The sequence below is a fragment of the Girardinichthys multiradiatus genome, chromosome 19 (assembly GCF_021462225.1).
Source record: "Girardinichthys multiradiatus isolate DD_20200921_A chromosome 19, DD_fGirMul_XY1, whole genome shotgun sequence".
NCBI classification, from domain to species: domain Eukaryota; kingdom Metazoa; phylum Chordata; class Actinopteri; order Cyprinodontiformes; family Goodeidae; genus Girardinichthys; species Girardinichthys multiradiatus.
Genome location: NC_061811.1, coordinates 30,691,254 through 30,717,970, shown reverse-complemented (window position 1 = coordinate 30,717,970; position 26,717 = coordinate 30,691,254). Strand labels below are relative to the sequence as shown.

General features: G+C 41.2%; 1 long non-coding RNA gene and 2 pseudogenes across 1 annotated transcript; 1 reads left to right on the top strand and 2 right to left on the bottom strand.

The window, feature by feature from the left end:
• The first annotated feature begins 1,869 nt into the window (after positions 1 to 1,869).
• LOC124855390 lies at positions 1,870 to 19,601 on the top strand. Its single transcript, XR_007035070.1, has 2 exons — positions 1,870 to 4,395; positions 18,647 to 19,601. It is a non-coding gene; the product is annotated as an uncharacterized LOC124855390 (long non-coding RNA).
• On the bottom strand, positions 5,159 to 10,935 carry LOC124855381 (annotated as a pseudogene).
• Positions 19,410 to 25,175, bottom strand: LOC124855383 (annotated as a pseudogene).
• Positions 25,176 to 26,717: the final 1,542 nt, after the last annotated feature.

Below are 26,717 nucleotides of genomic sequence, written 5' to 3'. Positions count from 1 at the left end.
ACTTCCAGCAGGATAACGCGCCATGTCATAAAGCACGAATCATCTCAGACTGGTTTCTTGAACATGACAATGAGTTCATTGTAGTTAAATGGCCTCCACAGTCACCAGATCTCAATCCAATAGAGCACCTTTGGGATGTGGTGGAACGGGAGATTCACATCATGGATGTACAGCCGACAAATCTGCAGCATCTGTGTGATGCTATTATGTCAATATGGACCAAACTCTCTGAGGAATGTTTCCAGTGCCTTGTTGAATCTATGCCACGAACGATTAAGGCAGTTCTGAAGGCAAAAGGGGATCCAACCAGGTATAGCAAAGTGTACCTAATAAAGTGGCCGGTGAATGTATAAATGTATTACACATAGAGCAAAATATTTCAAGCCTGTATTTCTTGTAATTTTGATGATTATGGCTCACAGATAATGAAAACCCAAAATTTTGTGTCCCAGAAAATTTGAATATTTAGAAAAAGTTAAATATTGAAAACGTATGATGTCACACCCTAATCAGTTAATTAACTCAAACCTTGAGCCTCTAAATGGTCTCTCAGCCTGAGTCAGGGGGCTACACAACCATGGAGAAGACAAATGACTAATGACTCTATATAGTATACGAGTTTCACTTTGTGAAATAAGTGAGAAAAAATACTGAACATTTTCTTGATATTCTAATTTATTGAGATATACCTGAAGATAATATAGAAGATATAGGTCAGCAAAAAATGTCTCTCCACTGGTCTCCATTTAGTCTCCACAGTAACCAGCTGTTGTAGTTGTGCAGTACTTTCCACTGCATCCAACACTGGTCAGGTAATGGAAGAAGTGAGGTCAGATCTAACTTACCAAGTTTAAGCTGCAAGTTGGAACTCTATCGTGATATGTTAATTCTTGTGTTCAGGCTAACTAATATTAACGATACAACATAACATTGTATTTGCCTGCATTTGATGCATTGAAACAATAAAAGAACATGTTCACAAATATATGGTGTACTGTACTATAAGTGAAGTGCTTATTACAGCAACGTTCACTGTGTGGTAAATGTGTGACAGCCATATTGGATTATGGGTTGGGCTGTTCACACTCAGAATTCCAACATAACGAGCCATTCCACTTGATTTGTTCTGAGATGGAACTGGAAATCTCGACCTCTGAGTACAAATGGAACACACTGAAAATGTCAGAAACAGGATACACTTCAGTACAAGTAGCCGTTTTAAAAACGAAAATTAAGGCAAATAAATTGGACAAGAATAATATTTGACCAGGGCTGCACGGTGGCGCAGTTGGTAGCACTGTTGCCTTGCAGCAAGAAGGTCCTGGGTTCAATTCCCGACCAGGGGTCTTTCTGCATGGAGTTTGCATGTACTCCCCGTGCATGCGTGGGTTCTCACCGGGTACTCCGGCTTCCTCCCACAGTCCAAAGACATGCCTGTTAGGTTAATTGGTCACTCTAAATTGCCCATAGGTGTATGAATGAGTGTGTGCATGGTTGTTTGTGTGTTGCCCTGCGATGGACTGGCGACCTGTCCGGGGTGTACCCTGCCTCTCGCCCATAGACTGCTGGAGATAGGCACCAGCTCCCCCGCGACCCACTATGGAATAAGCGGTAGAAAATGACTGACTGACTAATATTTGACCAAACCGGTAACAGCACCTGTTTAACTAAAGAAAACTAATAGTATCATATACTTTGTCATAGCAGTAGAATTTTCACTTGGCTCTGATCATCAGTAGAGCACTAACCACCCCTCATATACTTCTCTTCAGTGATCCCAATGCAGCATTGGCTGGTAGTAAAAGCTCACTGGATATAATGACAGAGTGAAAATGAAAGTATTCATTCTGCAAAAAACGTCCAGTCAGTATACTTTATTATTTTCTATTATATGTTTTTCCCAAGTTGATTATTATATAAGGTAAAAGAGGAACTGGGAGCCATGCCCAAACAGTCCCAGATGTGCCAATGGTAAAGAGAAAGGAGCCTTTGTTTTTTTTTTATTTGAACTTTATTTATACAGGATAAATCTCATTGAGAAAAGAATTATCTTCAAGAGAGACTGGTTTAAACATGATATAAAGTAACAAAAATAACGTACAGAACAACAGTACAAATGTATATTAAAATACAATGTCAAACTGTTTAGTTAATAAATAATTACAAACCCATGATTAAGACCAAAGACATAATTAACACCAAATGCAGGAGCAGGAGCCTTCTGCTATTTTGTCAATATTTCAGATATTACATTCACCAAGAGAAATCAGATCAGAGAGCTTCAGCTTCAGTAAAAGAAAAACATGACCTGTTTCAATAGAAGAAACCTCATTTTAGTCTCAGTGTTTTCAAAAGATTCTCGACATGAGCTTTAAAAGTTAAGTTTTCATCACCAGCTCTATAGAGGAACCTGAGTTTAAAATAGAGGGTAAAATAGCAGAAACTTTGCTTCGGTTGGAAAACAGCATGATCATAGTTTTGTTCAATACCAGTTTGAGCTCAGCCAGTTCAAAGGCAGACTGCAGTTGCTCAAAGGCCTGTCCAATAGTGTGAGTACAACAGTCAACAACAGTATCATCAGCATACAAATGAATGGATGCCTTTGTGTGTTGATCTAAATTATTTTTATAAATGTACAGTGTCGGTCCTAAAACTGACCCTTGAGGTACACCACCAACAACATCTAAAAGGCCAGAGGAGGATCCATTAACTTTAACACACGGCTTTTGGTTTGACAGATAATCACTAAAGTGAGCAGTCAGTCAGGCCAATATAACACAGTTTTTGGTTCAAAATGCAATGATTGACAGTATCAAAGACCTTTGAGAGGACAACAAAAGAGGGCAACACAGTAATTCTTAGAGTCTGATGCATGTATTTCCATGCATGCCTTTTAAAGGGCATAAAAGAGAGGACTTGTGATAGACCAAAAACTGGAGAAAAAAAACAAAACAAAACAAAAAACAAGAATTTATTTGTATCTTTCATTTTTGTGTACAAGGTTTCATCCTTATGACGGAACACTGCATAAGAACTATCAGAGAAGGTGTTAACTGTAACCTCTAAGCCGCAGTGAGCTGCAGTTTGTTCATCCATTTTATTTACACCATTGTTTTGTTTAGAATTTTTTTGATCTGTCATGCAGCCATTCAGATTATATAGTCATGTTAACAGCATATAATATCAGTGGCTGCAACTACTGAATATCTACTGAAGAGGTAAAGAGCCTAGATGACGTCCTTCTGATACTTCCCTCAAAGCTAAAGCTTAAAAATGAACACTGGAGATACAGTAAAACTTTTTAAATTATAGTCATATATTGTACGCCAATCGGTTTGAAGAGTTAAAACAGATATAATGTCCTGGAAGAAGTGCTGAGTTTTAACTTCTATTTTTCATATTTCTGCTCCTAAATTGGAGCAGTTTTCACTTTAAACAACAACAAAATATCTTCTTTTCAAAAACATTTCCTGCCTCAAATGACTTTTTGATGGTGTAATCAGGAAAGCTGTTTTGAAAAAACGCACTCACAACACATGCAAGTGCTGCCACCCCGTGGTGATCATGATAAGTGCAGTAGATTTGGAACAAAAACTTTAAATCAAGTTGTTTTTGACCTTGTACACGTACAAATATTTTATTTTCGATTATTCATGTTCAAGTATATCTACCATTCAGATTCCTGTGCATGGAAATAATCTCTTTAAGGATTACTATATCTGGTTGGATTAGCTGGTACTTAATCCAGATAATCACATCTTGACAACAATGGGCACTAACTGTACTGCAATGAAGGACAAGATGAAAATTATGTAGGATATCATGACAAGGAAAACAACTTTAGCTGTGCTAAGCTTCCAGATCTCAGCCCAGCTTTATCCTGAAGCTCCATACTGAGCAGCAGCAGATGGCAATTAACAGATACTGTAAAGCAAGAGGATGTCTAGTTTTATTCTTAGGAGCGGAACCTTTCATTGTGGAGTTTCAGTGTGTTTCTGGAAGGCAGACCTTCCCAATTTGGGTCAGAACGATGGATTTTCCACATTTACAAATTACATCTAGAACTTAAATTCCATTTAATAGATTATTTACTGATTGTGTTGTCATTATTTACCCATTCTGGTTACTGTTAGGTCATTTGAATGACGCACTGAAACTGGACCTGTCTGAGCTTTCCTTCAAAAATAGAAATCAAACTGTCAATAACAAGATACAAACATCTCCTTAAAGAAAACTTTATGAATTGTATTATAATCTGAGGTTCCTTCCTGAAATAGTCCAAGTCTTCGACTCAGTAATGAGCCAGATTTATTCCAACACATCCAGGGCAGCGGTTGATCACAGCTGAAGGAATGTTTTATATGGAAGTAAATATTAAACTTTCTCTGGTAGCAGGTTCATGAAACCAAGATATTTAACAAATATATTTTCGTTCCTCCTGTTGAGGTTGTTTCTTCAATTAGGAAATACTTTTGAGTAAAACGAAAAACAAACTATTACATTCAATTATTCAATTACAATCTATAAATACTGATTTTATTAAAGAAAGATTAGTGTCAAATAAATTGGGTGGCATTTTAAATTTCTCTCCACCACAGAAAACCCAAAAACCTAGTAATAGCCATATTCAATAAGTTGTGTTCCAACTAGGCTTAATTTCTCAGAATTAAAGTCTATTTTCAAAACAACCTTTAAGCAGGTATTAAACAGTTTCATTAAACCCACCTTTCTGTAATAAAAATGTTTTTATTGGTCTGATGTAATATTCTAATCTTATGTTTTCATTCACTGTAAGCAGAAAATCATTAACAGAAATAAGGCACTAAAAACATGTCTGTGTAATTAATCTGTTTCACTTGGTGAACTTTCTGAAATAAATTAACTTTTCAATGTTCTAATTTATTGAATATGACTGTCAGGAAAGGATATGGTGTAAATAACTCAGGGCCCAAATGTTCATGAAGATTTCTGACAATCTGTGAAACAGTATTATCTAAATCAAATTGCTAGCAACATGAGACACACAAAGGAGAATATATGAAACATCAGAAAACCAAAATGTGAATAACCAACTGCCCTCTTCATACGGTCAAAACTCATGTCTGGCTTTTGTTTGTGTATTTATTCCACTGCAAAGTGATTAAAAACATTTTCAAGACATTTTTCCATTGAAGTTTAATATTTTCATAGCAAAGAAAAATAAAATGAAATTAGTTGACATTTGTACTGCACAATAAATGTAGAACAGAGGGATCGATAACTTTCAGTCAATGAAAGATTTGAGTTTAAATGCAAACATTCTGTGTGAATTTTTTTTTTAAACACAAAGTAAAAAACAAAAATCACAATATATAGATTCATTTGCATCTAATTATGCAACATTTACAAGCAAATGTGTCACACTCAGAATCCCAGAGGAAAAAGAAATCAGTCAAAACACTGACTAAAGTAAGACATTTAGAAAAATGAATTTCCAGATAACCACTCAGAGAAACAAAGAAAACTCCAGCTGAACTGCTCACATGTTCAAATAACTGAAATGAAAAAATACATAGATGCCTTAACAGAAGAATGATCTATGTTTAAAAGCAAAGCTATTTGTTTTTTATTAATAACAAAATCATTCCCAACTGTTTAGGGGAATCAATAGTATTCCCACAAAGATCAGGAAAGCACAAAGTGGATTAAATAAAGGGACAACAAGCAGCTAATGTTGGACTGAGATGGGCATCGTCACCAATATCAAGGGGCCAGAAGAATCAAATGTCAAAATTTTCTTTAAATTAATTTTACTCTAACAGAAGTAGACTCCAAACTAAATGCACAAAACAGACAAATTTAAACAATTGGTTCTGCCTTCAAAAGACCCCCACCCTAAAGTCTTTTTTCCCCTTTGTTAAAAACAAATACACATGCCACTAGTGAGGCTCATAAACCTCCCTCAATCTACCTTATGACTTACAGCTGCACCCATCTTAGTTTTTACTGTCTGCTGAGGCAGAGCGGGAATGCGAACGAGATCGGGAACGGGATTTGGAGCGGGATTTGGAGCGGGATTTGCCAGTTTGAGCAGGAGCAGGAGAGCGAGATCGGGAGCGAGATTTAGACCTGGAGCGGGATTTGGCAGCAGGTTTGCTCCCTCCTGATGTTTTCTTCTCTGGGGTGCGGCTAGGTGATCTGGAGCGGCTCTTGGAGCGGCTGCGGCTCCTAGAACGACTCCTAGAGCGGCTTCCTGGAGCGGCTCCTGGAGCGGGAAGTAGCTGCGAGAACGGCTCCTGTTGGTAGAACAGAAACAAAGAAACGTTAATGTAACAACGGCACAATGAGCTTATGGTTTAAATAAAACATTCAATAACTTACATGTATTCATGGTTTTAAATATAAGAATGGTTAGAAAATGGGAACCTATGTGTTCAAGGTACATTTGTGTTCAAAACAGTATGTTTAAAGAAAGTGAATACAACTAAATGCATTGGGAAGACTGAAAACTATTCCTATTATTTTGAACATTTCACTTTCAATTAATGAATCAATTACACAGAATCAGCAGCCAGTATGGCATAACTGTTGGTTCAACTGGTTTTCTCTTATTCAAACACACTTACTACCAAATCATTTGCCATCTAGAAATATAGTTTCTACAAAAAACTGTGATCGGGTTGGTGATAAAAGTTTGAATACAACTGAAGCTGCAATAATTCGCTTTCAGGTAACTTTGTGCTATGCTCATGTTTCACTGCTTTACATAAGAATCGCAGCAGAAATGCCCTGGTAAACATTGTTCTCTAGATAGAAAGGAAATTCACTCTGCCTCAAATTGTAAAATGACTCACCTTCTGCTATCTTCAAATATCTTCAGCTTGCGCCCGTTCAATTCTGTTCCATCAAGTTTGGAGATGGCGTTCTTCATATCAGAGCGAGATACAAACTCAACCACCCTGCATTCAAGCAAACAGTAAGTCATCCATACTTTTGACAAAATAATAAAAATATTTAAAAAAGACCTTTCAGTTAATCAATAAACTCACCCTTCATTTTTAGTGGGTCTGTGTGCATCCACAAAGCTAACTTCACCTGCCTTTCTCATCAGGTCTTTAAGGTCCTATTTCAAAAGCATATCATACACTTAATAAGGGAATTAAACACGAAGCATCACTGAGAACCTTCTCGGACCTGGGACCAAAGAAACGACCAGGCAGCACCAATAAACACCAAACAGAAACATGAGTAACCCATTTCTAACCTCTTACCATGTTTTCATAAGGTCCTATTAGAGCAGAGGGCGTGTAAACAAAAGAGCCATAAAAAACTTTGGAGGACAAGTTGTGTCCTTTTCTGCTACAGTGCGTTAACCCCAAATATTTTTATTTATTGCTTGAACTTATTACTGAAAGACCAAATTAAACCCTAAAGTGCAACACTTTACAGAAAACAGGCCAAACTTTTGAGGAATTTGATCCTAATAGTCAATTTTTGTAAGACAAATTTGTGTAGGAGTTTGTGAGATGAACAGCTGTTTTACTTAAGTTCAAAAGATAAAAAATTATAAAGGAAAAAAGAGCTAAGTAGGAATTCCTTTTCTACATTTACCAAATGACTTTCTTTTACAAGGGGTCAACTGTTTTTACATGATTTTCTTTTGAGACTAATTCTCCACCCTTCTACCACCCGACCCTATAAAAAGAAACCCAATCACATGAGTTTTATGCTACTTACCGCTCCAAACCCAGGTAGATAATAGCATAGAGCCACTTGTCCAAATAGCAAATGGGAAGCAATGCAGTGTAAAGCCCTTGAGAAACGCCCTCGAGAAATGCTCTCAGCCTTGCATCAGCATCCGGCCTCCTCAAGTAAGGAACCACCAGAGAGAAAGTAGGGGGTGTGATGTGTGCCCGACTCAACACCCCCCCAGCTCCATCAGCCACAGAAATAGCCCCAATTGAGAGACTGTAGGAGACCATGGATTTGAGGGGCAGGGCAGGGTTCCGGCAGCCGGGAATGGCAGCCCACAGAACCTCCAGACTGTGGCTACGGCCCTCCTAAGGCTACCGTATCCTGCGCTAGACCACTTTCACCGCTACGGGACCAGCCAAGACTTTAGACCGGCAGCAACTGCGTTTAAGGAAAAGCACCAAATGGACACTATTCAGAAAAACAACCAGCAGAGGGCGCTACATACTTTTGACACCCAAGTGGAGGGTGTTTGTTTACCTCTGATATAAAAGGAAACCATACCAGAGGAGCTGTTTATTTAAAAAAAAAAGAAAAAGTTTTTGGTAAAATATTAACAGCAGTAAGATGCTTTTGGGGAAAAATGTGATCAAGTGAATGAGACACTAGAAAAAGGGGAAACAAATACATTTCTTTGCCAATTAAAAAAAAAAGTGTGTAGATTTGAACAATCTCCATATAAACAGCCAAAATGAACCTATTATTTTACTATTAAAACACCAGAGAAGATGCCATAATAACTGTATTTAATGAAATTATGTAATCTCATACCTGCCAGCTAACCCGGGATGAGAGGTTCTCCACAATTAGCCTGTGATCAGTGCGCATAGGAGGGCCATACCTGTACAGAAATGTTTAAAACACAGCATTTCAACCTCAACATTGTGCAGAATACACTTCCTATGTCAAACAGCAGCCTTCTCTGTGTTCAACACAATATCCTATTGAATCTATTCTTTTCTTATTCGCTGATGTAGATTTTTTTTCTGTTTGCCCAAGAGTTGTGTCAATATTTGAATTGGTGTCAGGTGTGGAAAAACATGCTGTTATTTGCAACTTATTGCAGTTCATTGAGCCAAAAGGCTTAGAACCAACCCTATTTATTTAAGCAAACTTGTCTGTTAAAATGTATACTTATACATAGGAAACTAGTGACTTTTATCTTCAGAGGCCAAAATCATGGTTAACTTGAAATAGTGCTTTTATTGAGCAGGAAAACATGATTTTTTATTTTTACTAAACCAAAGGCAAACCTTTTCCGACTGGCTAAGAAAGAATAGAGAAAAGCAAACTGAGTCTCATGTACCTATGGTAGCTGGTATCACGGGATTGGCGATAGCCGCCGCCGCCGCCACCGCCGCCGCCGCCACCGCCACCACCACCACCTCCCCCGCTGCTGCCGCCAAAACGTCCCATTCCAGGAGCACCACCTCCTCTTCCTCTCCTGGAGCGGGCGCGTTCAATAGTGACCCTGGGAAGAACATGTAAACAACTGATTGAAGTGAAAGGGATATTAAAACATGCCAGTCAAAAAAACACCGAAAGGCTGAAAAAGATAGTGAGTCATGGAGTAGCTAACTTCAGCTGCATGCCAGCTACTCAGGCAACCCTGCGCTTGTAGATAATATTTTTACCTTTCACTACACAGTTCTTTCCCATTCAACTCATACACAGCATCATCAGCGTCTCTGTGGTCATCAAATTCCTGAAAAGAGAAGAACATCATTTTTGTAGACCAAGAATAAAAAAAGATCAGATCAAACTCATAATTTACCAAAATTGGTTTTCACACTTACCACAAAACCAAATCCATTTTTCAAGTTAATCTCTCTTATGTGTCCATATCCCTTGAAAAATTTCTCCACGTCTCTTTCTCTTGCATGTGTACTCAAGTGGCCGATGAAGACACGGCTGCCACTCATGTTGCTCTTTGCTGAAATCAGACAACATGCAAATTTGCAAACAGAGACAAAGAGATAGAACTTCCATGTGTTGGCTGGTTGGCCAAGTTTGCAGGAAATAAAGATACATTTTTCTCACCTATTAACACTTCATACATATTTTATTGCATTTGCCAACATGTCTCATGTTGGGCTGCAGTTACTGTTTACCCCGTCTCCATTAACTTATATGAATCATTATCCTGGTTAAAATTTCCTGTGAAAATTTCTTGCTCTGTTAAGAATCCTCTCACACACTTGTGACAAATTGGCATTGACCAGTGATCACGTCAAGGTAGTAAGTTAACACAGATCACACAACAAAGGCATTTTTACTCGAGGTTGTCATATCACGAAAATCTCATAATCGGCCATACTTAATCACAAACCAGCCAAGACATTACTTTTTTCCATATGTTTGAGGAAAAAACTGAACTGTAACCAAAATGGCAATTCCAGATACAAATAGTGCTGTGCTCTTACTGTGGTCTAGTTGATTGTAACCATGTCCATTTTTTAAAACTAATTTCTTTTTCAAACAAAAGAAAGTGATAAAAACATATTTCACTCACATAAACCGCGCAATGAGTGTCAAATAACATAATATAAAAAAGTGCCAAATAAGTTTAAATCATTTGTGGTTTAAGGACGGATTGAGGGATTAGGACCTACATGAGCCTCCAGACCCTTACAAGAAGACACTGCGAAAAACGCCGTCGTTACTGCTCAATACGTTTATATTATTATTGTCGACTAAACAACTAAACGTAAGGGCTAAAATAAATTTCACACAGAACGTAAGTAGTTCTTTAAAACCAAGTCATATTTCTGAGAAAAAACGTTTTCCGTTTTTTCATCTCGCCTCGAGGTCGCTTTCAGTTAGCCGACGAGAGCTAACATTAGATACGAAAACAGTCGCTGTTAAAAAGCACAAAACGCTACAGTCACCTGGTAAAACATACAAAAATATATTGAAACTCATTAACGTAATATTTTATGGGAAGCTTACCTGCTTTTCTTTCTGAGAACAGCTGAAGTGTTGTTTACGTTGCAGGTTATGGACTGAATGTAGGTCAAGCAGAAAAACTGGAACAAAATGGCGATTGAGTCCGCAGAGGAGGAAAGACTATCGCTTGCGTTTTAGTTGCCAGGTTATCAGGAAAATGCACTTTCGAGCCCCTCAGACGTTGAGGACAGTTTCCGTTTATTATCGTTATTACATCATTGGTGATGGTATTTTAGGAAGACCTCAAAAAACAAGATTGTAATGTGGATGCCAGAAACAAACAAAATAAGCGTAATTCATCTACCTGACCAAAGAGGGATGTAACTACTATTTGGCAACCCACCAGGGCGTGTTCTGTCGACATGCTACATTAAATGTAGCTCTTGTCTAGATCTTGAATATATTGAAACAGATTATAATAAAACCAATGTTACTGGTCTTAACACTAACTAGTATTAGTAACAGAAACAGACAACGAAGTGACAACCATTACTCTGTTAATAAAAGTATAAAGTAAACAAAGTATCCAATTTTAAACAGTCTGGTGGCCAAACAATACATTAAAAGCACAACAAAAATGTAATTTTCACAAGGCACAAGCAGGAATATGACTTTTCATTAGCTGTAACCCCATATTTATTTATGTTGTCTAACCTGTATATGTATATCTGTATTTAAATATCTGTGTTGACTAGTATACAAGTATTTTTGTATATATATTTAATTTGATGTACACATGAGTGGGTACGTCTTTATGTATAAACATGCATGAAAGTGTGTCTATACGTGTTGCATTTATATGAGGTATGTATTAACACAGTAGTTAAATAGGAAGACACAGTTGATCCCTTTCTTAATGATTGATAAAATAATAGGGGAGAGTTACAGAAAGGTATGCTTCTTTGTTGCACATGTTTGAAGTAAAGTCTTTACTCAATCAATCAATCAATCAATCGATCAATAGGTCAATCAGTCAAGTTGGCTGCATGGAGACTGAGTGGAAAAAATATCTGTCTCTAAATGTATTTGCAGATTTGCTTTGCTGCTTTTCTGTGGACAACAAACCACCATCTTTGCAGAAGTTGTGTACAGGGTATTGAAGTTGAATGGAAAAGAAATTTTTAAAATCTATTCAATGGAATCTTTAAAAAAAAAATAATAGTTAAAGAAATTCCCCTCCTTGAACCGCCACCTTAACGTGCTGGACGGGTATGAGCGCTCAAATGAGTGGCTATGTCGTGGGGTTAAATGCCCCTGGCAAACAGGCTCTGGGTGACGGGTCAGACAAAGAGCACCACAGACGCCTCAATGAGGACCATTAGAACGAGGCACGTGACGTCATCGGGTATGGCGGAGCCTGGGTCCCACCCTGGAGCCAGGCCTGGGGGTCAGGTTATTCCTCGCGGGACCAAGCCCAAACGAGAGACGTGAGGCCATCCCCTAGTGGGCCCACCACCTTCAGGAGGAACCATGAGGGACGATTCAATCTCTATTGAGATTGTCTATAATGAACACCATGTTCAAGCATAAAGGTGTTCAACTTGGCACCAGGACACCCTAGGCAGGAGGTTGATGATCGACTCTGTAGTCGTGTCTTCGGACCTTTGGCGGCATGTCTTGGACACTCAGGTGAAGAAGGGGGATGAGCTGCCCAACGATCACCATCTGGTGGTGAGTTGGATCCGCTGGAAGAGGAGGAAGCCGGACAGACTTGGCTGGCCCGAGCGTATAATGAGGGTCTGCTGGGAACATCTGGCGTAGCCCTTGGCCAGGGATGTATTCAACTCCCACCTCCGGGAGAGCTTTGACCAGATTCCGGGTAGGTTGGTGACATAGAGTTTGAGTGGACTATGCTCTTCACCTCTATAGCCTGTCACGGCAGCAATCCCCAAACCCAGTGGTGGACACCGGCAGTAAGAGATGCTGTCAAGCTGAAGAAGGAGTTTTATTGGCTGTGGTTGACTTGTGGGACTCCTGAGGCAGCTGATAGGTACTTTGAGGCTTCGTGGGTGGACATGATCTGCCCACAATACCTCAAGTCTCTGGATTTTGTGAGGCTTTCATGGTTGACACACCTCTTCAACATTGTGTGGCAGTCGGGGACAGTGGCTCTGGACTGGCAGACCAGTCAATTTGATTGACAAAGCAACATTTGGAAGAAATTACGCTGATCAGATGAGACCACAATTGAACTTTTTGGATTACATGCAAAACATTATGTGCAGGACAGGGAAGCCGTTCAGAGTTGGCGAAAAGGTGGATGGAGCTAAATATAAGAATGTCCTGGAAGAAAACAGCAACTCTTCAAATGCAGCCAAAGCTACAACAGAATGGTTTGGTTTGAAGCCAATTGAGGTGTTAAAAATGGACCAGCCCTAAATCAAATTGATAATCAGCGACAAGTCTTGAAAATTGATGCTCACATACAATCATCATCGGTCAGACTGAGCTTGAGCTTGAGAACTGAGACAGAGCTTAATTTTTAAAGGAGAAAAGGCAAAGATTTAAGTTTCAAGACTTGGAGTCGTTATTGCAATGAAAGATGGTTCTACAAATTACTCACTCTAGGGGATCAAATTCATGCCAAAATTAAAATAATTACCTTGTACAAAGCTATTAAAACAATCTATTACAGTATTTTTTCAACTACCAACCACACACTACTTTGTGTTGGTCTGTGACATAAAATCCCAGTAAAATTCATCAAAGATTGAGGTTGTAACATGACCAAAATGTTAAAAAAAGAGAACCCAAAACTAGATTATGTAGATTTTAAAACTTAAAAAATCAGGAGGTAAACGTACGTACTCCAAATTACACAATATTCTCCAAAGTTCCCAAACGCTTGTTGTGAAAATGCAATCTGGTTGAAATGTATTGTTCAAATTTATTTCAATTCATCATTTCTTCTCTTTCTGCAAATATTTCAGCTCATGTTGTTCTATGTAACATTTTTTACATAATATCAGCTTTTAAGAACCAGAGGTGGACACACCAGAGATACGTGGAATATGAGCCCGGCCCTGTTCGCAGGTAACACTATCTTCTTTCCAGTACCTCTAACATATGGCTTGCCTAATCATCACACAGACAACAAAATCAGGGGGAAAAACAATATTTCCTTTTTTTAGATGATTTTCTCGTACTCGTCGTCTTCCGCTTTATCTGGGACCGGGTCGCGGGGGCAGCAGACTCAGCAGAGACGCCCAGACATCCCTCTCGCCAGACACCTCCTCCAGCTCCTCCGGGGGGAGCCCAAGGCGTTCCCAGGCCAACCGAGAGACATAGTCCCTCCAGTGTGTCCTGGGTCGTCCCCTGGGCCTCCTCCTGGTGGGACGTGCCTGAAACACCTCCCGAGGAAGGCGTCCAGGAGGCATCCGGTATAGATGCCCGAGCCACCCCAACTGGCTCCTCTCAATGTAGAGAAGTAGGGGCTCTACTCCGAGCCTCTCCCAGATGGCCGAGCTGCTCACCCTATCTCTAAGGGAGGGCCCGGCCACCCTACGGAGGAAGCTCATTTCAGCCGCTTGTATCCGGAATCTCGTTCTTTCGGTCATGACCCAAAGTTCATGGCCATAGGTGAGGGTAGAAACGTAGACCGACTGGTAAATCGAGAGCTTCGCTTTTCGGCTCAGCTCTCTCTTCACCAAAACGGACCGGCACAGCGCCCCCATTACTGTGGCAGCCGCACCGATCCGTCTGTCGATCTCCCGTTCCATTCTTTCCTCACTCGTGAAAAAGACCCCAAGATACTTAAACTCCTCCACTTGAGGCAGGAACTCCCCTCCAACCTGAAGAGGACAAGCCACCCTTTTACGGTCGAGAACCATGGCCTCGGACTTGGAGGAGCTGATCTTCATCCCTGCCGCTTCACACTCGGCTGCGAACCGCCCCAGTGCATGCTGTAGGTCTTGGCTAAAGGGGGCCAGCACGACCACATCATCTGCAAAAAGAAGAGACGAAATCTTCTGGTCCCCAAACCAGACAACATCCGGCCCTTGACTGCGCATAGAAATCCTGTCCATAAAAGTTATGAACAGGACCGGTGACAAAGGGCAGCCCTGCCGGAGTCCAACATGCACTGGGAACAGGTCCGACTTAGTGCCGGCAATGCAAACCAAAGTCCTGCTCCGCTTGTACAGAGACCGGATGGCCCCTAGTAAAGGGCCCCCAATTCCATACTCCTGGAGAATCACCCATAGGGCATCACGAGGAACACAGTCGAATGCTTTCTCCATAAAACACATGTGGACCGGCTGGGCAAACTCCCATGAACCCTTGAGTACCCTGTAGAGGGTATAGAGCTGGTCCAGTGTTCCACGGCCGGGATGAAAACCTCACTGCTCCTCCTGAAGCCGAGGTTCGACTATCGGCCGGACTCTCCTCACCAATACCCTGGCGTAGACCTTACCAGGGAGGCTGAGGAGTGTGATCCCCCTGTAGTTGGAACACACCCTCCAGTCACCCTTCTTATGAAGGTGGACCACCACCCCAGTCTGCCAATCCAAAGGCACTGTCCCCGTCCGCCACGCAATGTTGAAGAGGCGTATCAACCATGACAGCCCCACAACATCCAAAGACTTGAGGTTCTCAGGGCGGATCTCATCCAACCCTGACGCCCTGCCACTGTGGAGCTTTTTAACCACCTCGGTGACTTCAGCCCGGGTGATGAAAGAGTCCAACCCCGAGTCCGCAGCCTCTGTTTCCACCAGGGAATGCGTGATGGCAGGATTGAGGAGATCCTCGAAGTACTCCTTCTACCGCCCGATAATGTCCCCAGTCGAGGTCAGCAGCTCCCCACCCCGACTATAAACAGTGTTGGCAAAGCATTTCTTCCCCCTCCTGAGGCGCCGGACGGTTTGTCAGAATCGCTTTGGGGCAAACCGGTAGTCCTTCTCCATGGCGTCACCGAACTCCTCCCAGGTCCGAGTTTTTGCCTCTGCCACCGCCCGGGCCGCGGCACGCTTGGCCCCACGGTACCCGTCAGCCGCCTCAGGACTTCCACAAGCCAACCACAGCCGATAGGACTCCTTCTTCAGCTTGACAGCATCCCTTACTGCCGGTATCCACCACCGGGTTCTGGGAATGCTGCCACGACAAGGACCGCAGACCTTACGGCCGCAGCTACGGACGGCAGTATCGACAATATGCGGAGAACATTGTCCACTCGGACTATGTCTCCAACATCCCTCTGAATGTGGTCAAAGCTCTCCCGGAGGTGAGAGTTGAATACATCCCTGGACAAGGGGTCCGCCATACGTTCCCAGCAGAGCCTCACTATGCGCTTGGACCTGCCAAGTCTGTCCGGCTTTCTCCTCCCCCAGCGGATCCAACTCACCACCAGGTGGTGATCAGTGGACAGCTCAGCCCCTCTCTTCACCCGAGGGTCCAAAACATGCGACCGAAGGTCTGATGATACGACAACAAAGTCGATCATTGACCTCCTGCCTAGGGTATCCTGGTGCCAAGTGGACTGATGGACACCCTTATATTTGAACATGGTGTTCATTATGGACAATCCGTGACTAGCACAGAAATCCAACAACAAAACACCGCTCGGATTCAGATCGGGGAGGCCATTCCTCCCGATCACGCCTCTCCGGGTGTCACTGTCGTTTCCCACGTGGGCGTTGAAGTCCCCCAGCAGAATAATGGAGTCCCCGGGAGGGGCACTATCCAGCACCCCCGACAGGGACGCCAAAAAGGCCGGGTACTCCGCACTACCACTCTGCCTGTAGGCTGAAATGATAGTCAAGAGACCTCTCTCCAACCCGAAGGCGCAGGGATGCGACCTTCTCATCCACAGGTTAAACCCCAACACTAGACGGCTGAGCTGGGGGGCGACAAGCAAACCCACCCCAGCCAGCCGCCTCTCCCTGTGGGCCACTCCAGAGTAGAAGAAAGTCCAGCCCCTCTCGAGGAGAAGGGTTCCAGAGCCCCTGCTGCGCGTGGAGGCGAGCCCGACTATTTCTAGTCGATATCTCTCGACCTCCCGCACAGGCTCCTTTCCCCCCACGAGGTGACATTCCACGTCCTTAGAGCCAGCCTAAACATCCGGGGATCGGGCCGCCGAGGTCTCCACCTTTGTCCGCCGCCCAATCCTCTTTGCACCGGTCCCTCACGGTTCCCCCTGCAGGTGGTGGGCCCACTGGGGGATGGCCTTGCGTCTCTCGTTTGGGCTTGGCCCGGCCGGGTCCCGCGAGGAGCAACCCAGCCACCAGGTGCTCTCCGACGAGTCCCAACCCCAGCCCTGGCTCCAGGGTGGGACCCTGGCTCCGCCGTACCGGGCGACATCACGTGCCTCGATTTTGCAGTCGTCATGAGGGGTTCTTGAACCGCTCTTTGTCATCTAGACCCTGTTTGCCATGGGAGACCCTACCAGGGGCATTTAAGCCCCAGACAACATAGCCTCTAGGATCATTCAAGCACTCAAACCCCTCCAACACGTTAAGATGGTGATTTGATAGATGATTTTTTTGTGTCTAAACCCAGAGAATTCCAGGAATTTCTCTTCCTGTGCAGCTGATATTTGCTTTTTTGCAACACATGTTCATACAGGTTTAATTAAAATGTTTTTTTTTTCTTTTTTCATGTCTGGCAAAATTGAGGACTAGGTAGAAATATTACAATTTAATAAAAAATGTGATCAACCACATTTAAATCACTGCTTAACACTAAGACACTTCTATTTCCACATACTGTCAGGATGGTTTGGATAGCTTTTATAATTTAATAAATTAAATCATCATTTAAAAAAAAACTTTTTGTATCTGCTCGGATTATCTTTCTCTGATATTAACATTAGTTTGATAATCTAATTGTGACAAAAAGCAAAACACACGAGATCTGCAAGGGGTCAAATATTTTGTTACACCGCTGCATCTCAGTTCAGTTGTCTAATTTGTCACATTCTCTCAACATGCAACATCTACTATCAACTCCAACTCCCCATGCCAAATTGACCTGTTCATTCTCTAAAATGGCCATAGAATAGATCTCATCTCGGTACCTAATGGTAGTCAGGGTACCTCTGGCGAGCACATGGAGGGCAATGCAGCCCTCCAAAGAAATGCCACCCCACACCATTACTGACCCACTGCCATACCGGTCATGCTGAAGAATGTTGCAGGCAGCAGATCTCTCTCCACGATGTCTCCAGACTCTGTCACGTCTGTCACATGTGCTCAGTGTGAACCTGCTTTCATCTGTGAAGACCACAGGGCGCCAGTGGCGAATTTGCCAATCCTGGTGTTCTCTGGCAAATGCCAAGCGTCCTGCACGGTGTTGGGCTGTGAGCACAACCCTCATTTGTGGACGTCAGGCCCTCATACCATCCTCATGGAGTCGGTTTCTAACCGTTTGTGCAGACACATGTACATTAGTGGCCTGCTGGAGGTCATTTTGCAGGGCTCTGGCAGTGCTCCTCCTGTTCCTCCTTGCACAAAGGCGGAGGTAGCGGTCCTGCTGCTGGGTTGTTGCCCCCCTACGGCCTCCTCCACGTCTCCTGGTGTACTGGCCTGTCTCCTGGTAGCGCCTCCAAGCTCTAGACACTACGCTGACAGAACCTTCTTGCCACACCTCTCATTGATGTGCCATCCTGGATGAGCTGCACTACCTGAGCCACTTGTGTGGGTTGTAGAGTCCGTCTAATGCTACCGCGAGTGTGAAAGCACCACCAACATTCAAAAGTGACCAAAACATCAGCCAGAAAGCATAGGTACTGAGAAGTGGTCTGTGGTCCCCACCTGCAGAACCACTCCTTTATTGAGTGTCTTGCTAATCACCAAAGATTTCCCCCTGTTGTCTATTTAATTTGCACAACATCATGTGAAATTGATTGTCAATCAGTGTTGCTTCCTAAGTGGACAGTTTGATTTGACAGAAGTTTGATTTACTTGGAGTTATATTGTGTTGTTTAAGTGTTCCCTTTATTTTATTGAGCAGTGTATTAAGCTTTCTCTGGTAGCAGGTTCATGAAACCAAGATATTTAACAAATATATTTTCGTTCCTCCTGTTGAGGTTGTTTCTTCAATTAGGAAATACTTTTGAGTAAAACGAAAAACAAACTATTACATTCAATTATTCAATTACAATCTATAAATACTGATTTTATTAAAGAAAGATTAGTGTCAAATAAATTGGGTGGCATTTTAAATTTCTCTCCACCACAGAAAACCCAAAAACCTAGTAATAGCCATATTCAATAAGTTGTGTGCCAACTAGGCTTAATTTCTCAGAATTAAAGTCTATTTTCAAAACAACCTTTAAGCAGGTATTAAACAGTTTCATTAAACCCACCTTTCTGTAATAAAAATGTTTTTATTGGTCTGATGTAATATTCTAATCTTATGTTTTCATTCACTGTAAGCAGAAAATCATTAACAGAAATAAGGCACTAAAAACATGTCTGTGTAATTAATCTGTTTCACTTGGTGAACTTTCTGAAATAAATTAACTTTTCAATGTTCTAATTTATTGAATATGACTGTCAGGAAAGGATATGGTGTAAATAACTCAGGGCCCAAATGTTCATGAAGATTTCTGACAATCTGTGAAACAGTATTATCTAAATCAAATTGCTAGCAACATGAGACACACAAAGGAGAATATATGAAACATCAGAAAACCAAAATGTGAATAACCAACTGCCCTCTTCATACGGTCAAAACTCATGTCTGGCTTTTGTTTGTGTATTTATTCCACTGCAAAGTGATTAAAAACATTTTCAAGACATTTTTCCATTGAAGTTTAATATTTTCATAGCAAAGAAAAATAAAATGAAATTAGTTGACATTTGTACTGCACAATAAATGTAGAACAGAGGGATCGATAACTTTCAGTCAATGAAAGATTTGAGTTTAAATGCAAACATTCTGTGTGAATTTTTTTTTTAAACACAAAGTAAAAAACAAAAATCACAATATATAGATTCATTTGCATCTAATTATGCAACATTTACAAGCAAATGTGTCACACTCAGAATCCCAGAGGAAAAAGAAATCAGTCAAAACACTGACTAAAGTAAGACATTTAGAAAAATGAATTTCCAGATAACCACTCAGAGAAACAAAGAAAACTCCAGCTGAACTGCTCACATGTTCAAATAACTGAAATGAAAAAATACATAGATGCCTTAACAGAAGAATGATCTATGTTTAAAAGCAAAGCTATTTGTTTTTTATTAATAACAAAATCATTCCCAACTGTTTAGGGGAATCAATAGTATTCCCACAAAGATCAGGAAAGCACAAAGTGGATTAAATAAAGGGACAACAAGCAGCTAATGTTGGACTGAGATGGGCATCGTCACCAATATCAAGGGGCCAGAAGAATCAAATGTCAAAATTTTCTTTAAATTAATTTTACTCTAACAGAAGTAGACTCCAAACTAAATGCACAAAACAGACAAATTTAAACAATTGGTTCTGCCTTCAAAAGACCCCCACCCTAAAGTCTTTTTTCCCCTTTGTTAAAAACAAATACACATGCCACTAGTGAGGCTCATAAACCTCCCTCAATCTACCTTATGACTTACAGCTGCACCCATCTTAGTTTTTACTGTCTGCTGAGGCAGAGCGGGAATGCGAACGAGATCGGGAACGGGATTTGGAGCGGGATTTGGAGCGGGATTTGCCAGTTTGAGCAGGAGCAGGAGAGCGAGATCGGGAGCGAGATTTAGACCTGGAGCGGGATTTGGCAGCAGGTTTGCTCCCTCCTGATGTTTTCTTCTCTGGGGTGCGGCTAGGTGATCTGGAGCGGCTCTTGGAGCGGCTGCGGCTCCTAGAACGACTCCTAGAGCGGCTTCCTGGAGCGGCTCCTGGAGCGGGAAGTAGCTGCGAGAACGGCTCCTGTTGGTAGAACAGAAACAAAGAAACGTTAATGTAACAACGGCACAATGAGCTTATGGTTTAAATAAAACATTCAATAACTTACATGTATTCATGGTTTTAAATATAAGAATGGTTAGAAAATGGGAACCTATGTGTTCAAGGTACATTTGTGTTCAAAACAGTATGTTTAAAGAAAGTGAATACAACTAAATGCATTGGGAAGACTGAAAACTATTCCTATTATTTTGAACATTTCACTTTCAATTAATGAATCAATTACACAGAATCAGCAGCCAGTATGGCATAACTGTTGGTTCAACTGGTTTTCTCTTATTCAAACACACTTACTACCAAATCATTTGCCATCTAGAAATATAGTTTCTACAAAAAACTGTGATCGGGTTGGTGATAAAAGTTTGAATACAACTGAAGCTGCAATAATTCGCTTTCAGGTAACTTTGTGCTATGCTCATGTTTCACTGCTTTACATAAGAATCGCAGCAGAAATGCCCTGGTAAACATTGTTCTCTAGATAGAAAGGAAATTCACTCTGCCTCAAATTGTAAAATGACTCACCTTCTGCTATCTTCAAATATCTTCAGCTTGCGCCCGTTCAATTCTGTTCCATCAAGTTTGGAGATGGCGTTCTTCATATCAGAGCGAGATACAAACTCAACCACCCTGCATTCAAGCAAACAGTAAGCCATCCATACTTTTGACAAAATAATAAAAATATTTAAAAAAGACCTTTCAGTTAATCAATAACTCACCCTTCATTTTTAGTGGGTCTGTGTGCATCCACAAAGCTAACTTCACCTGCCTTTCTCATCAGGTCTTTAAGGTCCTATTTCAAAAGCATATCATACACTTAATAAGGGAATTAAACACGAAGCATCACTGAGAACCTTCTCGGACCTGGGACCAAAGAAACGACCAGGCAGCACCAATAAACACCAAACAGAAACATGAGTAACCCATTTCTAACCTCTTACCATGTTTTCATAAGGTCCTATTAGAGCAGAGGGCGTGTAAACAAAAGAGCCATAAAAAACTTTGGAGGACAAGTTGTGTCCTTTTCTGCTACAGTGCGTTAACCCCAAATATTTTTATTTATTGCTTGAACTTATTACTGAAAGACCAAATTAAACCCTAAAGTGCAACACTTTACAGAAAACAGGCCAAACTTTTGAGGAATTTGATCCTAATAGTCAATTTTTGTAAGACAAATTTGTGTAGGAGTTTGTGAGATGAACAGCTGTTTTACTTAAGTTCAAAAGATAAAAAATTATGAAGGAAAAAAGAGCTAAGTAGGAATTCCTTTTCTACATTTACCAAATGACTTTCTTTTACAAGGGGTCAACTGTTTTTACATGATTTTCTTTTGAGACTAATTCTCCACCCTTCTACCACCCGACCCTATAAAAAGAAACCCAATCACATGAGTTTTATGCTACTTACCGCTCCAAACCCAGGTAGATAATAGCATAGAGCCACTTGTCCAAATAGCAAATGGGAAGCAATGCAGTGTAAAGCCCTTGAGAAACGCCCTCGAGAAATGCTCTCAGCCTTGCATCAGCATCCGGCCTCCTCAAGTAAGGAACCACCAGAGAGAAAGTAGGGGGTGTGATGTGTGCCCGACTCAACACCCCCCCAGCTCCATCAGCCACAGAAATAGCCCCAATTGAGAGACTGTAGGAGACCATGGATTTGAGGGGCAGGGCAGGGTTCCGGCAGCCGGGAATGGCAGCCCACAGAACCTCCAGACTGTGGCTACGGCCCTCCTAAGGTTACCGTATCCTGCGCTAGACCACTTTCACCGCTACGGGACCAGCCAAGACTTTAGACCGGCAGCAACTGCGTTTAAGGAAAAGCACCAAATGGACACTATTCAGAAAAACAACCAGCAGAGGGCGCTACATACTTTGACACCCAAGTGGAGGGTGTTTGTTTACCTCTGATATAAAAGGAAACCATACCAGAGGAGCTGTTTATTTAAAAAAAAAAGAAAAAGTTTTTTGGTAAAATATTAACAGCAGTAAGATGCTTTTGGGGAAAAATGTGATCAAGTGAATGAGACACTAGAAAAAGGGGAAACAAATACATTTCTTTGCCAATTAAAAAAAAAAGTGTGTAGATTTGAACAATCTCCATATAAACAGCCAAAATGAACCTATTATTTTACTATTAAAACACCAGAGAAGATGCCATAATAACTGTATTTAATGAAATTATGTAATCTCATACCTGCCAGCTAACCCGGGATGAGAGGTTCTCCACAATTAGCCTGTGATCAGTGCGCATAGGAGGGCCATACCTGTACAGAAATGTTTAAAACACAGCATTTCAACCTCAACATTGTGCAGAATACACTTCCTATGTCAAACAGCAGCCTTCTCTGTGTTCAACACAATATCCTATTGAATCTATTCTTTTCTTATTCGCTGATGTAGATTTTTTTTCTGTTTGCCCAAGAGTTGTGTCAATATTTGAATTGGTGTCAGGTGTGGAAAAACATGCTGTTATTTGCAACTTATTGCAGTTCATTGAGCCAAAAGGCTTAGAACCAACCCTATTTATTTAAGCAAACTTGTCTGTTAAAATGTATACTTATACATAGGAAACTAGTGACTTTTATCTTCAGAGGCCAAAATCATGGTTAACTTGAAATAGTGCTTTTATTGAGCAGGAAAACATGATTTTTTATTTTTACTAAACCAAAGGCAAACCTTTTCCGACTGGCTAAGAAAGAATAGAGAAAAGCAAACTGAGTCTCATGTACCTATGGTATCTGGTATCACGGGATTGGCGATAGCCGCCACCACCGCCGCTGCCACCACCAGCACCCCCGCTGCTGCCGCCAAAACGTCCCATTCCAGGAGCACCACCTCCTCTTCCTCTCCTGGAGCGGGCGCGTTCAATAGTGACCCTGGGAAGAACATGTAAACAACTGATTGAAGTGAAAGGGATATTAAAACATGCCAGTCAAAAAAACACCGAAAGGCTGAAAAAGATAGTGAGTCATGGAGTAGCTAACTTCAGCTGCATGCCAGCTACTCAGGCAACCCTGCGCTTGTAGATAATATTTTTACCTTTCACTACACAGTTCTTTCCCATTCAACTCATACACAGCATCATCAGCGTCTCTGTGGTCATCAAATTCCTGAAAAGAGAAGAACATCGTTTTTGTAGACCAAGAATAAAAAAAGATCAAACTCATAATTTACCAAAATTGGTTTTCACACTTACCACAAAACCAAATCCATTTTTCAAGCTTATCTCTCTTATGTGTCCATATCCCTTGAAAAATTTCTCCACGTCTCTTTCTCTTGCATGTGTACTCAAGTGACCGATGAAGACACGGCTGCCACTCATGTTGCTCTTTGCTGAAATCAGACAACATGCAAATTTGCAAACAGAGACAAAGAGATAGAACTTCCATGTGTGGGCTGGTTGGCCAAGTTTGCAGGAAATAAAGATACATTTTTCTCACCTATTAACACTTCATACATATTTTATTGCATTTGCCAACATGTCTCATGTTGGGCTGCAGTTACTGTTTACCCCGTCTCCATTAACTTATATGAATCATTATCCTGGTTAAAATTTCCTGTGAAAATGTCTTGCTCTGTTAAGAATCCTCTCACACACTTGTGACAAATTGGCATTGACCAGTGATCACGTCAAGGTAGTCAGTTAACACAGATCACACAACAAAGGCATTTTTACTCGAGGTTGTCATATCACGAAAATCTCATAATCGGCCATACTTAATCACGAACCAGCCAAGACATTACTTTTTTCCATATGTTTGAGGAAAAAACTGAACTGTAACCAAAATGGCAATTCCAGATACAAATAGTGCTGTGCTCTTACTGTGGTCTAGTTGATTGTAACCATGTCCATTTTTTAAAACTAATTTCTTTTTCAAACAAAAGAAAGTGATAAAAACATATTTCACTCACATAAACCGCGCAATGAGTGTCAAATAACATAATATAAAAAAGTGCCAAATAAGTTTAAATCATTTGTGGTTTAAGGACGGATTGAGGGATTAGGACCTACATGAGCCTCCAGACCCTTACAAGAAGACACTGCGAAAAACGCCGTCGTTACTGCTCAATACGTTTATATTATTATTGTCGACTAAACAACTAAACGTAAGGGCTAAAATAAATTTCACACAGAACGTAAGTAGTTCTTTAAAACCAAGTCATATTTCTGAGAAAAAATCGTTTTCCGTTTTTTCATCTCGCCTCGAGGTCGCTTTCAGTTAGCCGACGAGAGCTAACATTAGATACGAAAACAGTCGCTGTTAAAAAGCACAAAACGCTACAGTCACCTGGTAAAACATACAAAAATATATTGAAACTCATTCACGTAATATTTTATGGGAAGCTTACCTGCTTTTCTTTCTGAGAACAGCTGAAGTGTTGTTTACGTTGCAGGTTATGGACTGAATGTAGGTCAAGCAGAAAAACTGGAACAAAATGGCGATTGAGTCCGCAGAGGAGGAAAGACTATCGCTTGCGTTTTAGTTGCCAGGTTATCAGGAAAATGCACTTTCGAGCCCCTCAGACGTTGAGGACAGTTTCCGTTTATTATCGTTATTACATCATTGGTGATGGTATTTTAGGAAGACCTCAAAAAACAAGATTGTAATGTGGATGCCAGAAACAAACAAAATAAGCGTAATTCATCTACCTGACCAAAGAGGGATGTAACTACTATTTGGCAACCCACCAGGGCGTGTTCTGTCGACATGCTACATTAAATGTAGCTCTTGTCTAGATCTTGAATATATTGAAACAGATTATAATAAAACCAATGTTACTGGTCTTAACACTAACTAGTATTAGTAACAGAAACAGACAACGAAGTGACAACCATTACTCTGTTAATAAAAGTATAAAGTAAACAAAGTATCCAATTTTAAACAGTCTGGTGGCCAAACAATACATTAAAAGCACAACGAAAATGTAATTTTCACAAGGCACAAGCAGGAATATGACTTTTCATTAGCTGTAACCCCATATTTATTCATGTTGTCTAACCTGTATATGTATATCTGTATTTAAATATCTGTGTTGACTAGTATACAAGTATTTTTGTATATATATTTAATTTGATGTACACATGATTGGGTACGTCTTTATGTATAAACATGCATGAAAGTGTGTCTATACGTGTTGCATTTATATGAGGTATGTATTAATACAGTAGTTAAATAGGAAGACACTTGATCCCTTTTGTTATGATTGATAAAATAATAGGGGAGAGTTACAGAAAGGTATGCTTCTTTGTTGCACATGTTTGAAGTAAAGTCTTTACTCAATCAAAAAATATCTGTCTCTAAATGTATTTGCAGATTTGCTTTGCTGCTTTTCTGTGGACAACAAACCACCATCTTTGCAGAAGTTGTGTACAGGGTATTGAAGTTGAATGGAAAATAAATTTTTTAAATCTATTCAATAGAATGTTTTTTTTTAAATAATAGTTAAAGAAATTCCCCTCCTTGAACCGCCACCTTAACGTGCTGAAGGCTCTGGGTGACGGGTCAGACAAAGAGCACCACAGACGCCTCAATGAGGACCATTAGAACGAGGCACGTGACGTCATCGGGTATGGTGGAGCCTGGGTCCCACCCTGGAGCCAGGCCTGGGGGTCAGGTTATTCCTCGCGGGACCAAGCCCAAACGAGAGACGTGAGGCCATCCCCTAGTGGGCCCACCACCTTCAGGAAAAACCATGAGGGACTATTCAATCTCTATTGAGATTGTCTATAATGAACACCATGTTCAAGCATAAAGGTGTTCAACTTGGCACCAGGACACCCTAGGCAGGAGGTTGATGATCGACTCTGTAGTCGTGTCTTCGGACCTTTGGCCGCATGTCTTGGACACTCAGGTGAAGAAGGGGGATGAGCTGCCCAACGATCATCATCTGGTGGTGAGTTGGATCCGCTGGAAGAGGAGGAAGCCAGACAGACTTGGCTGGCCTGAGCGTATAATGAGGGTCTGCTGGGAACATCTGGCGTAGCCTTTGGCCAGGGATGTATTCAACTCCCACCTCCGGGAGAGCTTTGACCAGATTCCGGGTAGGTTGGTGACATAGAGTTTGAGTGGACTATGCTCTTCACCTCTATAGCCTGTCACGGCAGCAATCCCCAAACCCAGTGGTGGACACCGGCAGTAAGAGATGCTGTCAAGCTGA